Below are 14,462 nucleotides of genomic sequence, written 5' to 3'. Positions count from 1 at the left end.
AATCATGCGCCTGAAAACAAATGGGGTGAATGGCTGGATTCTCACAAAGCTAAAGTCTGCAGCTCTGCCACACTCCCAGCTGCCAGCGGCCTCTCCAGTGAGTGAATGCCACCCTGCTGTAGATGAGGCTTGTGGCTTATCTATTTTGATAGTCTACATGGCTATCACTGTGCCCATGTTGATCCCTAAGTTCAGGGCTCAGAAACGGGAGAATCAGCAGGCTCCCTCATGCAACACTAGGTGTTTATCATGCATCCTTGTTCTAAGCAGCAGGGCAGGGAGAGATAAATAAGATTCAAGACACCTGGGCAGAGAGTACAATGGCAGAGACCCTGTATAAACCAGCATAAAAACAGCTGAAGGGAAGAACCGATGTACCCAGTGTCACACAGATGGCCTCCTACAGGGGCTGGGACATCCCTAGCACGTGGCAGTCTCCTAACACGGGCCCTCTGGGACAGAGTTCCAGACCCAGCTCGTCCTGGGAGTCACCTAGAAAGCCTAGGAACAGCTGCCGGCCCCTTGTCCTGGGTAGACAAAGCCAATGCTCTGAGGATAGAATCCAGAAGTACTTAGGCAGAGAGCTGGAAGTGGTGGCACACTGAGGCAGAGGTTCTCTGAGACAGAGTTTGCCAAAAGGAGCTGCCATTTGGGAATATCTGCTCCATGGTTTACACTGCATCTGCTTTCCTGTGACTAGAAAACGTTAGTCTTTGCACTCAGGACCTCACCCAGCACGGTACCCATAATAGCAACTCCATGAATATGTACTCTCCTAGTAAGTAAGTATTTCTCCTTTTGCTCTCTCTTCATCCATTCACATTTTCCCTGGTTTTGAACCCGTCATAAGACATAGGATAAGCAAGTACAAGAGACATCATAAGGTATTTTGTCTAGCTATTTGAGAAATGACTTGGGCTCTCCATCCTACTCAGCTCAGCCTTGGTGTCCTAAATGAAACCACAAATGCACACCATTTCCAGTGCAGATCTCTGGCAAGGCCTCAGCGGATCACGACAAGAGCCTCTGGTAGGCTCTGCCTGGCAGCTCTTCCCACAGAGTCTGCAAACACTAGACATTCTTCTGCCTTGTCCCTGTCCCCCCATCCCTTTGTTTCACCACCCAAGAGACACAAAGGTCCTACCTAGCTGTATTAAACCACTGTCACAGGGTGGTGAGTCAGCAATCCTGAGATTGCCTTGCAGGGCCAGTCCCTTGCTCAGCACTGTAAGCGAATGTCCTATCTCTGCCATGACCTGGCCAGGGGTCATCTCTCTGAGTGCTGGCTGCATGAATGAATAAATGGAGAGGCAAGAAATAACTAGATGGTTCCAGACCATCTGTGAGCTGGTTTAATCAGCTGTGTGTTACTTGGCACCAAAGACTAAACCAAATCCAGGAGGTTTATATTGGCCAATTCAGTACTGGTAGCATACTGGACTTGGTGATTACATGTGGCAGGGTAGTGATTTGCAGGGGAACTGTGATCACCTCACAGTGATCAGCCTGGGCCCTGTGGCTATGATGTTAGGTGCAGGATCTAAGCAGCTATTCATAACTGAAAAGAGTTGCCCATGGTCTGGAAGGGTGTCTAGCCGTTCGAGGGACATTACTGTGTTTAGAGAAAGGGTTGCTCCTCCTCAGTAGAGCTTGGCTACCATGAAAGCCACTGGCAGTCTGCACATAAGAGCAAGGAGAAAAGTCTTAGAGGATTGCAGGAGGGGGTGGGGGGGGGGAAGTGAGCAGTTCCTGACCAGACACAGGAGAAAGGCTGGTTGTGCCAAACCTGCATCTGGTCCTTGGGCCTCTTAGTTCATGCAGGCTCCCAGATTAGAAAAAGAACCCAAGCAGAGCCATCCCTGCTGTGGGGCTGGTAACAGAAAGGCAAGTGCAGACCTAGGGCCCCAGGCTGGTCACGCACCTCTCTTTCCTCTAGACCTTCTGCTGGCACCATTGAGCAGGCAAGCATACCGACCTTCTTGGTGGGTCTCCCAGAGCCAGCTCTTCCTATTAGTCTCCCAAGGGAGCTACAGAAGGTTCAATCTTTTCAGTCCTGACCACTCCAGCCTCAGCCACTTCCAGAGAATAATCAGGAACATCTAAGACCTGTGTGTCATTCTGCCCCACAAGCCATGAAAATGCTTTGAGGACTACTAACTTTCAAAAGCTACCATTGGGAGAATATCTATCACTCTACCCCCCCCCCCCGCTGCCTGTCTGCCGGCTTCTCCCGCCTCTAGTCCTGCCCCCCGTTTCCTGGATAATGTTCTAGTACAGACTGTGCCTTCTCGTTTGCCATGGGCACTCCAGAGGGTCAGCTGAGCTGTGCTCTGGCCTGTTCACATAGTGTAGCCTGGCCCATTATCTTTAGACACTGTTCTGATTTCCTGGATTGCTTTGCAAACTCTTTGTGTATGATATGTGTGGGGCTGAAGCACCATTCATAGTTCTTAATTACATTTTTTACGTTATTGTGGAAGGGGCCACGTGCATGCCACAGCACACATGTGGAGATCAGAGGACAAGTTTCATAGCTGGTTCTCTTACCACTATATTGGTTCTGGCATGGGACTCAGGCTCTCAGGCTTAGTGGCAAGTGCCTTTACTAATGAACCACCTCACTGACATCCATTCATTTTCTCTCTCTCTCTCTCCTACACTCTTGCTCCCTCATACATTCACCCCCCTCTCATGTATGTGTGGTGTTTGAGACAAGGTCTCATTGTCTGGAGCTCTTTAGACCAGGCTGAGCCCCAGACTCATAAAGATCTGAGTAGGACTAAGGCATGTGCCCATTCTCAGTTTAAATAATAACTATGTATTTATTTCAATTTTGAGAATATATCTTCACTGAATATGGACGCTCTCCTATTTTGAATTTACTAATTTCCTAAGCTAGAACCAATAGATAGTCTCACTCTAGGCCCTTGGTTCATGGTGGTCTGTGGCTGGAAATCTTGGATAGAATGAAGTGTTTGACTAGGAAGCCCAGTTATGAGTGAAGTTCAGGGTCCAGTCACATATAGAAGCCTCTGATGTTACTTAGAAGACACACACTAAACAACCCATTTTGTAAAGTGGTGACATTCACCATCCTTCATGGGAGTGTCCAGTCAGAGAGCAGACAGTTACTTGTAATGCAGGTGTAGAATCCATGCAAATTTGGCATAAAACGATCTCTGAGGCTCTGCCCATTCTAAAATACCACGTTTCTGTGACCCCACAAAAAGCAACACTGCTGTGGGATGTCTTTCTGTATCCTGTGAATGTGTTGCTCTCATTGGTTGATAAATAAAGGCAGGGCTGGTACCTCAAGGTCATAGGTGGAACAGGTACCCACTCTATACAACACACATGAAGAATATGTCATGGAGCTTTTACATACGGTTGCTCACAAATGAGAGGGATGGGTGGGCGTTAGCTTCTAATAGCTTTCCAGTCCACTGGCTGCTTCCTCACATGATTATGTCTTTACGCGATGCTCATCAGCTTATGCAGAATATAGGTTACTTTTAGTTTAATATTTCTATTATAAATGCAATAAAACAGCAAGTGCTAGTGACAAAACTCTTCCCCGGCTGTAGCAGCTGCTGTCCTGATAAACCCTTTTCGTCTTGACAGAAACACAGTTCATCATAGTGCGTGTCTGACAGTGAAATGACTGTTTTTGCCTGTCGTTACCAGTCTTTGGGATTGTTATTTAATAATAATAATTGGCCAGATAATCCTGACTAGAAATATACACACAAATCTTTGTTTACTATCATTTCCAACATTATAAGTAATGCTGCACAATATTTGGGATTTTTTTTTTTTTTTTAAGGATTAAAGATGTTAAGTTTGAGTGCCAAACTGGGGCATTTTTATGACTGTTGACAGACAGCAGCAAACTGCTTTCAGAGGCTAAAACTGTATATCAGTCTCTCCTCACCTTACAATCAGGGGAGACTGTCATTTTCAGGTTGCATGCTTACTTGGTTTGATTTACATTTTCCCCATGCAAACAGTATTCTTTGTGTGTGATTCACCATTTGAAAAACATCCGTAGTATCATTTTTAAGATCATAATATTATCAACTTGTATGAAATACATGTGTGATTTCTTTCCAGATACAATAAAGATATTAACCTTTTTATTGAGAATATATTCTCCCCATATGCCTGCCTTTTAAATTTTAGGTTACATCCCACATAAAATTATGTGGCTCACAGCTTAAGAGCATATACTGTTCTTGCAGAGGTTCTGAGTTCGGTTCTCATCACCCACATCAGGTAGCTCCTAACTGCCTGTGACTTTAAATCCAGGGGTTGCAATGCCTCCAGCCTCCTCAGGCACTTGCACTCAAGTATACAAACTCAAGTACATACACACACACACACACACACACACACACACTTAAAAATAACTTTTTTTTTATCTTATGAAATATGGTCATAATTCTGTAATTTTGGGGGGCTCTATTGGTTCTAAATGTTAACATTACTCTAGAAACATTTCACTTCTATGCTAGGTTATTGTGATTTTAATATTTTATTACATTTATTTATTTAGTGTTTGGGTGTGTCCATGCCATGGTATGGATGTGGAGGTCAGAAGAAAATCTTTAGGAGTCAGTTCTCTCCTTCAACCATGTGGGATCCACGCATCAAACTAATGTTACCAGCTCAGCAGCCAGGGCCTTCACTCTACTTTAATCCCTGTGAGGCTGATCCCATTTTCCCCCTTAAGAAATAGTGACTATGGGGTTCCAGGTTTATCTCAGTGGTAGTACTTGCCTAGCATGTTTGAAGCCCTTGATTCAACGTCCTGCAGCACGGGGGTGGGGGGGGGGGGGGGTGACTCTAACACCAGCTATTGAGAATTCTGAATTGTCTCCTTCTGTCTCCTTTTCATAATACACTTTTATATTCTGAACACACAGGATTCTGGGATTGATGCATTTGTTTTTTCTAGCACCAGTTGAAAGAATAACTATTACAGACTGTATTTGTATTTTAAATATGTATTTCCCTTCTAGATTACTATCTCTCTCTCTCTCTCTTTTTTTTAAAGAAAATCCTCACCTATTTATTCTTCAAGATTAACTTTGAACTTTTTAATCAAACACTCTGGGTTTGGGCTGCATCCATTTGGCTACAATAATTAGTCCATATTACTTTGCAGATCATCTGTTTCTTGTTGCTTCTGGGTTTTGTGTTTTGAGACAAAGTCTCATTACACAGATACAGTTGGTCTCACACCCGTAGTCCTCCTGTTCAGCCTTCCAAGCTGTGGCCATGGACCACCACATCTTGATTTGTTTACATGGTTAATGTGCTGGATCATTCGGCCCTGTCTTAAGGGAAACATCAGGCGCCATACTAGGTGTAAAGACACACAGACACCCAGGCCAAGAAGCCAGCTGTTGATGGGAGGTATGCCGGGGTGAGGTAGTCCTCAGCAGGCCATGCTCAAGTAGAGGCCCCAACAGAACTCTAGGCTTCTACCTGTCATGGCGTCTCTTCCGTGTCCTGTCCAGCTCAGAAGTCCTTTTCATTAGTGATGCCTCTGTGCCATGAGTTTCAGCCTCTGCTTCAGCCTCCCTAGCTTAAAGACTGCAGAGCCATATCTACCGAATTTCCTCCTCTTTGGGCCCAATGCCCTACCCAGGGCTAGGCACCCAACACGTGTTCCCCAGACATTGGAAGAGAGTGAAAGGGGGAGCGGGTAGTCCCTGTGTGTGGCAGAGGTATGTGTGGGCTGATGTATTCTGCAGCTCACTTCAGTGTGAAAACAGGTCTCTTGGGGATCATGTTAGCTTTGAGGCCAAACTTCAGTGTCCTCATGCTTACCTAAGGAAGACAGCAGAAGGAAGAAGGGCTACAGTATTGGTCCCGACCATACTTAAAGCCTGTATATATTTGGGCATAAACAAGCTGGTAGACACAAAATCACTTGACACACTATGGGAGTTGTAAGGTTGAGGGTGTCTTCCTGTATGTTTGTTGCTATTTACTGCAAAGAATAGAAACTCTGAAGGAAAGGCTTTGTCAGAGGGAAGAAAAGCAGTAGATCCTACAGCGTCCTGAAACCTGTGTGGCACAGTACTTACCCACCCCATTCTGAGCTGCTCTGTGCTCTTGGGGGAAAGATTCTCTCAATCTATAAAGAGTTTCAAAATGTTTGTGGATAGCATGCTTGACTTTTACTGTAGTCTGGAAGCCCTAAGACTATGATCACAGCTGGGTATGCTGGCATAAGCCTTTAATCCCAGCACTCAGAAGGCAGAGGCAGGAGAATCTCTGTGAGTTCAAGGCCAGCCAGAGCTACATAGACCCTGTCTCAAACAAGACAAACCAGACAATGATCTCAGTCCAGAGGTTGACATGTGACAAGCTGTCCCACAAGTACAGAAAGCCAGAAGAGAGAAGAAACATAGCCAGACCAGCTGACAGGTGATGCCTTGACACCTTCAAGAGCATGATTTTACAAAATCTGGGGGTGGGGGTAGAGGTAGCTAGAGAGATGGCTCAGTGGTTGAGAGCACTGACTGTTCTTCCAGAGGACCTGGGTTCAATTCCCAGCACCCACATGGTGACTCAAAACTGTCTGTAATTCCAGTTCCAGGGGATCAGACACCCATGGCAAAACACCAATACACATACAAATAAAAAAATTAAAATTAAAAGAAATGTGACTGCTGGACCCATTCAAGAAGGCCTATCATCCTAGCTACTCAAGAGCTTGAGGCAGGAACACCAGTTCAATGCCAGCCTTGGCAGTTAACAAGAGCTTGTCCCAAAGGAAAGAAAGAAGTAAAGGGGAGCTGGAGATTAGCTCAGAGGGAGAGTCTACCACGTGTGATGCAGGAACACACATGTCTATGCACACATACACACGTACACATGTACACACACACACACACACACACACACACACACACACACACACACACACACCTCTGATTAAGTTGAGCATGATAGCACACACTTCTAATCCCAACACTTGGGATGCTGAGGCAGGAGGATCATGAGATTGAGGCCAGCCTGGGCTACACAGAGAGACCTTGTCAGACAGAGAAAGCCCTCTGAGGAGTGGCGTTCAGTGGTGGAGTGCTAAGCACAACGCCCTGGGGTCTATTCCTAGCACCACAAGGAAAAATTTTTCCTTTCTTACTGGAAGAATCTTTATGAGACTAAAGTGTTGACAACTCTGTCATTGCCAGAACTTGCTAGCACACCTCTCCACCCCATCCCCATTGCCTCAGTTTTTTAGTTTTTTTTTTTTTTCCCTCCTCTCTTTTAGGGGGTGGGAAAACTGTCTTGAACAAGCAGAAAGTTTTATCCAAGGTGTTTGGCAACGAACCTGGGTTCTAGGAAAGATTTATGTCTTGGTCTTCTGGCACTGCTTCATGTTAGCTCACTTAAAATAACTGAATAAATGAGTTCACTTTATCCTGTCGAAGTGGAGCCCAGGGCGGCTTGGTACCCAGCTGGGGTCCATGGGGACCTGAGGCAATGTTCATGTCTCAGTCACTTACTCTGAGCTCAGCCCGTTTGATGTCTATCTGAGATCATTAAATCGAGGTGGGCAGGAGGCAGAGAGACCTAGGAATGAATGGCGTGATGGAAACTCCAGCTGGAGTCAGGAGACACAGCCAAGAGCAAGGGTATGGGGTTCACAGCGAAGGCTGTCTGCCTTTACCCTGTCCCGCCCAGTCACGAGTCTTTAGGGCAGGGGCAAGGCTGGTTGCTTTGAGTTTTAGCTACAGAAAAGCTCTTCCAGAAAGTTCTTCCTAGCTGAGCACCGTGGCACACGTTGATAGTCACAGCACGTGAGATGCAGAGGCAGGGGACAGCCACAAGGTTCAGGGCAGCCCAGTCTACATAGTAAGCTCCAGACTGGCCAAGTCTTCATCTGTGTGATCCTATCTCAAGAAGAAAACATAGTTCTCTCCGGTTACTGATCCCTAGAATATATCAACTTTCCTTTGCTAGAATATGTAAATGTTCCTTTCTTGGTAAGTCATATCTTTTCTTCTTTCCCATGACCTGTTACCATTATATCACTGAATCCTGGGACAATGTTGGTCGCTCCAAAAAAAAAGAAATATGAATTCCTCCTGGATGGACTTTTGGGGCCTCACCAAGGCCCATCCCTCTCATGTGGGTTGGCAAGATGGCTCAGGGGGAAAAGGTGCCTGTCACCAATTCTGATGGTCTGAGTTCAGTCCCTGGGACCTACAAGGTAGGAGTGAGATGACTCCTACAAGCTGACCTCTGACCCTTACTTGCTGGCAGTGGCATGGGTGAATTCATGTGTACACGACACACACCTTAAATAAATAAATAAATAATAAAAATGGGAAATAAACAGAAAAGGGTCTGCCAAGCAGCTTTGTTGTCGTCTTGAGGTAGCAGGACTAGAAAAAAACAGAGAGGGGTTGGAGAGGTGACTCTGCAGTTAAAAAGCATTGGCTGCTCTTCCAGGGGACCAGGGTGAGTTCCCAGCACCCACATGGTGGCTCACAACCATCTGTAACTCTAGTTCCTGGGGGATCTGACGCCCTCTTCTGGCATAAGAGGGCATCAGGGATGTCTGTGGTACACAGATATACTGCAGGCAAAACACCCATGCACTTTAGAACAAAGGGCAGGCCGGAGCCCAGGTCCTATGTCTGCCCATCCAAGAACACACTTGTGTAACCTTCCAATCTTCCCCCACACTGAGCCTGGCCCCCCCTTGCAGAGTCCTCTGTGAAGGCTGGGGGCCCTAGAACTATTACAGTTGTTTGCATTTGGGTAACCCAGCATGTACCCAAGAATGTGAGAAGTCCAAAGACGGAATGGTGCCAGCTTAGAAGAAAATGAGCGAGTTCTGAGAAGCACTATGGCCACTTCGTGCCATTTTACAAATGAATTACAAATGGCAATGAGTCACCCTCCTGCGGACTGTGGCCTGCTCAGATCTCTCCTGCATCAGAACTACCTAAACCTCCATCACTCCTCAGCTGCTTGGCCATCTTTGCTGGTCTTCCTACTATGTGTCCAGGAAAACACATCCTCACCTCAACATGCATTAAATCCCGTAAGAGACAGAACTTTTTCTTTGGAGTGGTTCTCTGTGTGGACTCCAGAGCAGCAGCCTCAGCACCACCCGGGAATGCTCTAGAAACAGAAATTCTGGAACTGGAAGATGGTGGTAAAGATGCTTGTTGCACATACATGAGGATCTGAGTTCAGATCTCCAAGTACTCATAGAAAAGCTAGGTGTGTACCAGCTTAACTGAAATGGTGAACTGCTAGTTCAGTGAAGAGATGTTGTTGTCACTAAATTTAACTTCTGGCCTCCACATGTACACACACACACACACACACACCAAATTCATAGATCCCAGCACACACCACCTAAATCAGAAACCCTGGGGTGAGGCCTACCTATCTTTTCTCTCAAAACCTCCAGCTGATTGTTGTACCTACTGAGAACTCTTAGCCAGTACTGACCACTTTAGAGTGTTCTGGTTGTTTTCTCTGTGTGTCTCAGTAACTCCAGCATCACTCTGCTTATCCTCTCTCTGAGTCTTTGCCAAAGCTGCCGGTCCCTTCCTGCAATACTCAGGCCCCTACCCCTTCTCTCGGGGTCATTGTGAAGATACAGCTCATGAAATCAGATGCAGCCTTTTCTGGTTTGTCTGAGAAAGAGAAAGCACGATGTGAATGGGCCTCTGCATGAAGGCAAACACCTTGCGATCCACACACTGCTGTGCAAAATACCTACTTACATTTCTTTCTTACCTATGACTACTTGGGTCAGAATTCAGAAGAGAGAGGAGAACCCAGGAAATAAGCGCATTCCCCATGCCCACATCAGTGCTCTCAAGAATATTCTACAATGACAGACAAGCTTGACACCTGCACTGTGTTGAGGAACAACTCTCTACAGGTCTCTTACACACCTATAGTTCTTAAGCAGAAGCCTTGACTATATTCTGAATGCTTGAAGGCGAGTTACTATAACTGCAGCCTAAAGGCAAATCTTCCCTCTTGTTAGCTTGCAAGCAGGTAGAACAGGAGACCTGTCCTTATTCTCTTTCTGTTTGTGGGTTTTGATTTTTCAAGACAGTGCCTCACTGTGTAGCCCTGGCTGTCCTGGAACTCACTCTGTAGACCAGGCTGGCCTTGAACTCACAGAGATCTGCCTGCCTCTGCCTCCAGAGTGCTGGGATTAAAGGTGTGTGCCACCATGCCCTGCTTGCTTCTACTTCTTGAGTCATGACTGCCCTGCAACAACTGAGCATTTGAAATGTGGTGATAGTGACTTAAAAACTCGATTTCCCATTTTCATTTTAAATGGCTGCATCTGGGGAGGGACTACCATGGTACAACAGCATGAGATAGAATGTCCTTGCATAAACTAGAGTCGCTACTGGTCAGGGCCACTGCTCAGGGAATAGCCACTTCAAGATGTAGGTGTGACATAGGAACCACTGTCTGAAGGATGCATTGTTAGACTACAGCTCCCGCTCAGGCCATAGTACCTCCACAGCAGCCTTCACCCTTTCACAGATACCATGATGGATACCCTACTAAAACACCCATGGTGAACCTCCAGCTAACAGATGTCCACATGCCAAGGTTTCTCACCCAGGGAAGTGAGTTCATATTAAAGGTGGTATTGGTGGCCACACCCTTCTGTTCCCACCTTACCTGCATCCTGCCTGGGGAGCAGAGAGCTTGGCTGCAGGATTCTGCTGGGAAATTGCCCCCATCCACAGAAAGATAGAAGTACCCCCACACACCCACTTCTTCCACGAGGGTCCTGAGTCCCTCCCCTAAGAGGTCCCTCCATGCTGCTGTCTGTGCCACTAATAACTCTTCTAATGAACTCTATACTTCCAACAGTCTGCCCCAGTGTGCCCTTGAACCCACATTCACAACCTTTGATTGTCTAGGCATTTGAGCATTTGAGCAGAATCATGGAGAGGCCAAGCAGAGAAATATGTCCTTTTCCATAGACCCACAAGGGTGTGCCGGCAGGACATCATACTGAAAGCAAAGGGTAGTCAATGGCTGTCTTGAAATGGAAGATGTTGCGGACGTAGGGAATGCCTTTTGAAAGAGGTTAGGAGGCCAGTAAGGGAAGATATGGCCAGAGAGGAGAAGCCACTATGCAGTGGCCCTTGAAACGCCTCAGCCCCACCATGCTTTTCTCCTCTGTTTGAGAACGCCACCCATCCTCCCTGGGTTGCCTGGGACTCCCTTTGGGGTTCTCCTCAGCTCCCCAGACTTCTGCCCCTCTCACCTCCAGGCTCAAAACAGTCTCCTCTTTGATTGCCGGCTCCACCCACTGCTTGTCAGGTCATCTGCACCTAATTAGGAGGAGCCCGGGCCTGAGGGATGATAAACGGGGCTTCTCATTTCAATAAAGTTTGTGTAGAATATTGGAAGCAGCTGTGGGCCTCCATGGGCCCTGGAGAGCCTGTGGGGGCCTAGCATTGGGGGAGGGGTTGAGAGGAGGGAACGCCAGGGCTGGAGACTGTTTAAAAGGTGCTTAGCCATGGATGTTGACAGAGCTAGCAAGCCCAAGTCAGCTTCAGCTTCTACCTGGAGCCCAGGGCTGAGAGGCAAGTATATCCTCACGGCTGGCAGGTCTCCATTACCCAGCAGCCACCTGCTTACATTTATTGTCAGTTATTTTATAAATGCCACATAGTTAGTTTTCTCACCTCACAAAAAAAAAAAAAAAAACCCACTTCAGTTTGCTCTTTTTAAAAATTTGTGTTGTGCATGTAAAGTAAAATTTGCCATCTTGCATATGCTCTTTTTCTTTCTTTCTTTCTTTCTTTCTTTCTTTCTTTCTTTCTTTCTTTCTTTCTTTTTTGAGACAGGATTGTTTTAAGTATAGTCACATGGTTGTCTAACCCATCTCTAGGATGTTTCATTTTTGCAACGCTGAAATTCTCTCTCAATTAGACAATTCCCTACTGCCTCTTCTTCCCAGCCCTGGCAAGCACCACTCGATTTTCCATTTCTGCGATTGTGACTCCTCCAGGGACTTCATATCAGGGAAATCATACAGCATTTGCCTTCCTGAGACTTATTGTTTTAATAATTACATAATGGTCTATCATATGGGGGCTGCACAGCTTAATCAGTGAAATGCAGCACAACCATGGAAACCCAAGTTTGATGCCCAGAATTCATGTAAAAAGCTGCACTTTTTTTTTTTTTTTTTTGGTTTTTCAAGACAGGGTTTCTCTGTGTAGCTTTGTGCCTTTCCTGGTTCTCGCTCTGTAGACCAGACTGGCCTCCAGACTCACAAAGATCTGCCTGCCTCTGCCTCCCAAGTGCTGGGATTAAAGGCGTGCACCACCACTGCCCAGCTAACAGCTGCACTTTTCATCCCACCTCTGGGGATGCAGACACAGAGCCTTGGAGCTCTGAGACTGGACAGTCCAGCCTCCTTAGTGAGCCCCAGGCCAGTGAGAAACAATGCTTCAAAAAACAAGCTGGATCTCACTTAAGACATCCACATACATGTGCTCACACATGGACACCTGCACACACCTGTGTGCCCATGTGAACATGTATACACATATCATTCTGCCATTACTATACTGTGAAACACACACACACACACACACACACACACACACACACACACACTGTATCTTGCTTTTTTTTCTCCATATGGCTTAATTCCCAGACTTCATATAAATTGGCCAGAGATTCATATTTTTAGTTTTCATATGCTTTGATAGGTAGGTACCTTTCTCAAAAGGCTGAGGCACTATCCATAACTTCTAAGAACCTCAACTTCCTCAGTACCAGGTGTGACCATTCTGAAATTTCGGTCTACTCTCAAATGAAAAGAGGTATCACATATTTTAAATTTGCGTGTCATTGACTATTCATGAGGTAGAGCATCTTTTCATAAATTCATTGGCCATTTGGGTTTTCTTTTCTATAAATGACCTATTTGTGTCTTTTGCCCTTTTTTCCTGCTAGCTTATAGTTCTTTCTTACTGATGAGTTCAAGGACTTCTTTGTATAGTACAGATGTTAACCTTTTATTCATTATACATATGGAAATATTTCCTCTGGTCTATTTATATCTGCTATCTATATTTTGCTCCATAGATTACAGATTTTCTATTTTGTTTAGAAAAACCTCAAACTCTAGATTATGTAGTTGCCTAACATCATTTTCTCATGAAAATGTTTTAAATGTTTAAATCTCGCTTCTCTCTAAAATAAGGTGAGGTAGAAAGCTCAACTATTTTTTAAATGCAGACATAGTTAGTTGTGCTTGCATAATCTTGAATAAGCTGTGATTGAAATACCACCTTTATTGTTCCCTATAATCTGTGTGCATTGGTATGTATGTCTGGACTTGGTTCTGTTTCTATCCTGAGTTGATATTTATCTTGTCTTTTTCGTTCTGTCTTTACTTTTAATATATGATTTGTTCAAAGTGATTTTATTGTTTTCCTAAGGCCATTTTTGCCTCAAGAGAGAGTATCTGGCTGCTGTTATTTTTATCATTACTATTAAAAAATTCTTGGACCTGGAAGATGGCTCAGAGGATAAGATTGCCACCAAGCCTGATAACCTGACTCCCAAATTCCTCTAAAGGTTCACATGCCATGGTGCAGGCATGTGTGAACGTATAGACACACATACACACAAACAAACACATATGAAATGTATGAGTGAGGCTGCCGTTAATCAAGAGCACTTCTTGCTTTTCTATGGGACCCGGTTCAGTGGGACCCACAGTAGGCAACTCACAATTCCTTATAGCGCCAGTTCCAGTGGAAGCTGACACCACTAATCTTTGAGGGCACCTGTGTGCGCGCTCACACAGACACACAATTTAAAATAAATTTTAAAAATAAATGTAAAGACAGCTTAAATTCTTTCCAGCTTTCAGAGCCTGTGAATGCCAGTAACCCTCCAAAACAGGCCGGGCGGGGCGGGGCTGTCCACGCGGTATGCGCTTCTTCAGGAATCAACACATACATAGCACAGCATTGTTCTTTCCATAAGCAACAAGGCTGAAAGACCCAACTTTCTAGCCCATGGTAAATAATACCCCAAGGCTCTTGTTTCTCAGCCCCAAGCTTATGTTCTTCTACACAGAGCTTGGGCCCTGTAAACCTTTCTGCTTTGCCACGGCTCCTTACTGGTCTCAGCCACTAGGGGGCGTGTGTAGGCTGGAGCGCAAGGCTGGACAAGCTCCTATTACTGCTCCCAGCAAGAAGCACCCAAATGGCGCCTTCTTCATCCCAGCAGCCGCAGGCCCACCCTACAGCGTCAGGTGAAGCCTGTTTGCAGATTTCCCACATTTGTATCTTCATCATCTACCCTACCACCCGCAACCACCCTATACTCCAGCCCAAGAGACTCCAGCATCAGCCAGCAGCTATGCAGAGGTCTAGGCACGTGAGCTGGTCCTTCTCACTCCAGAACCCCACCGCCAG

General features: G+C 45.7%; 1 protein-coding gene across 1 annotated transcript in view; it reads left to right on the top strand.

Annotated features, from left to right (window-relative positions):
* Window positions 1-14,462, top strand: part of Ddx25 (DEAD-box helicase 25) — a 36,792-nt gene that overhangs the window by 18,869 nt on the left and 3,461 nt on the right. The gene's annotated exons all lie outside the window — the stretch shown is intronic.

The sequence above is a fragment of the Onychomys torridus genome, chromosome 7 (assembly GCF_903995425.1).
Source record: "Onychomys torridus chromosome 7, mOncTor1.1, whole genome shotgun sequence".
In the NCBI taxonomy this organism is placed as follows: Eukaryota; Metazoa; Chordata; class Mammalia; order Rodentia; family Cricetidae; genus Onychomys; species Onychomys torridus.
Note: the sequence above shows the minus strand (reverse complement) of the source record. Positions and strands in the feature narration are given on the sequence as shown.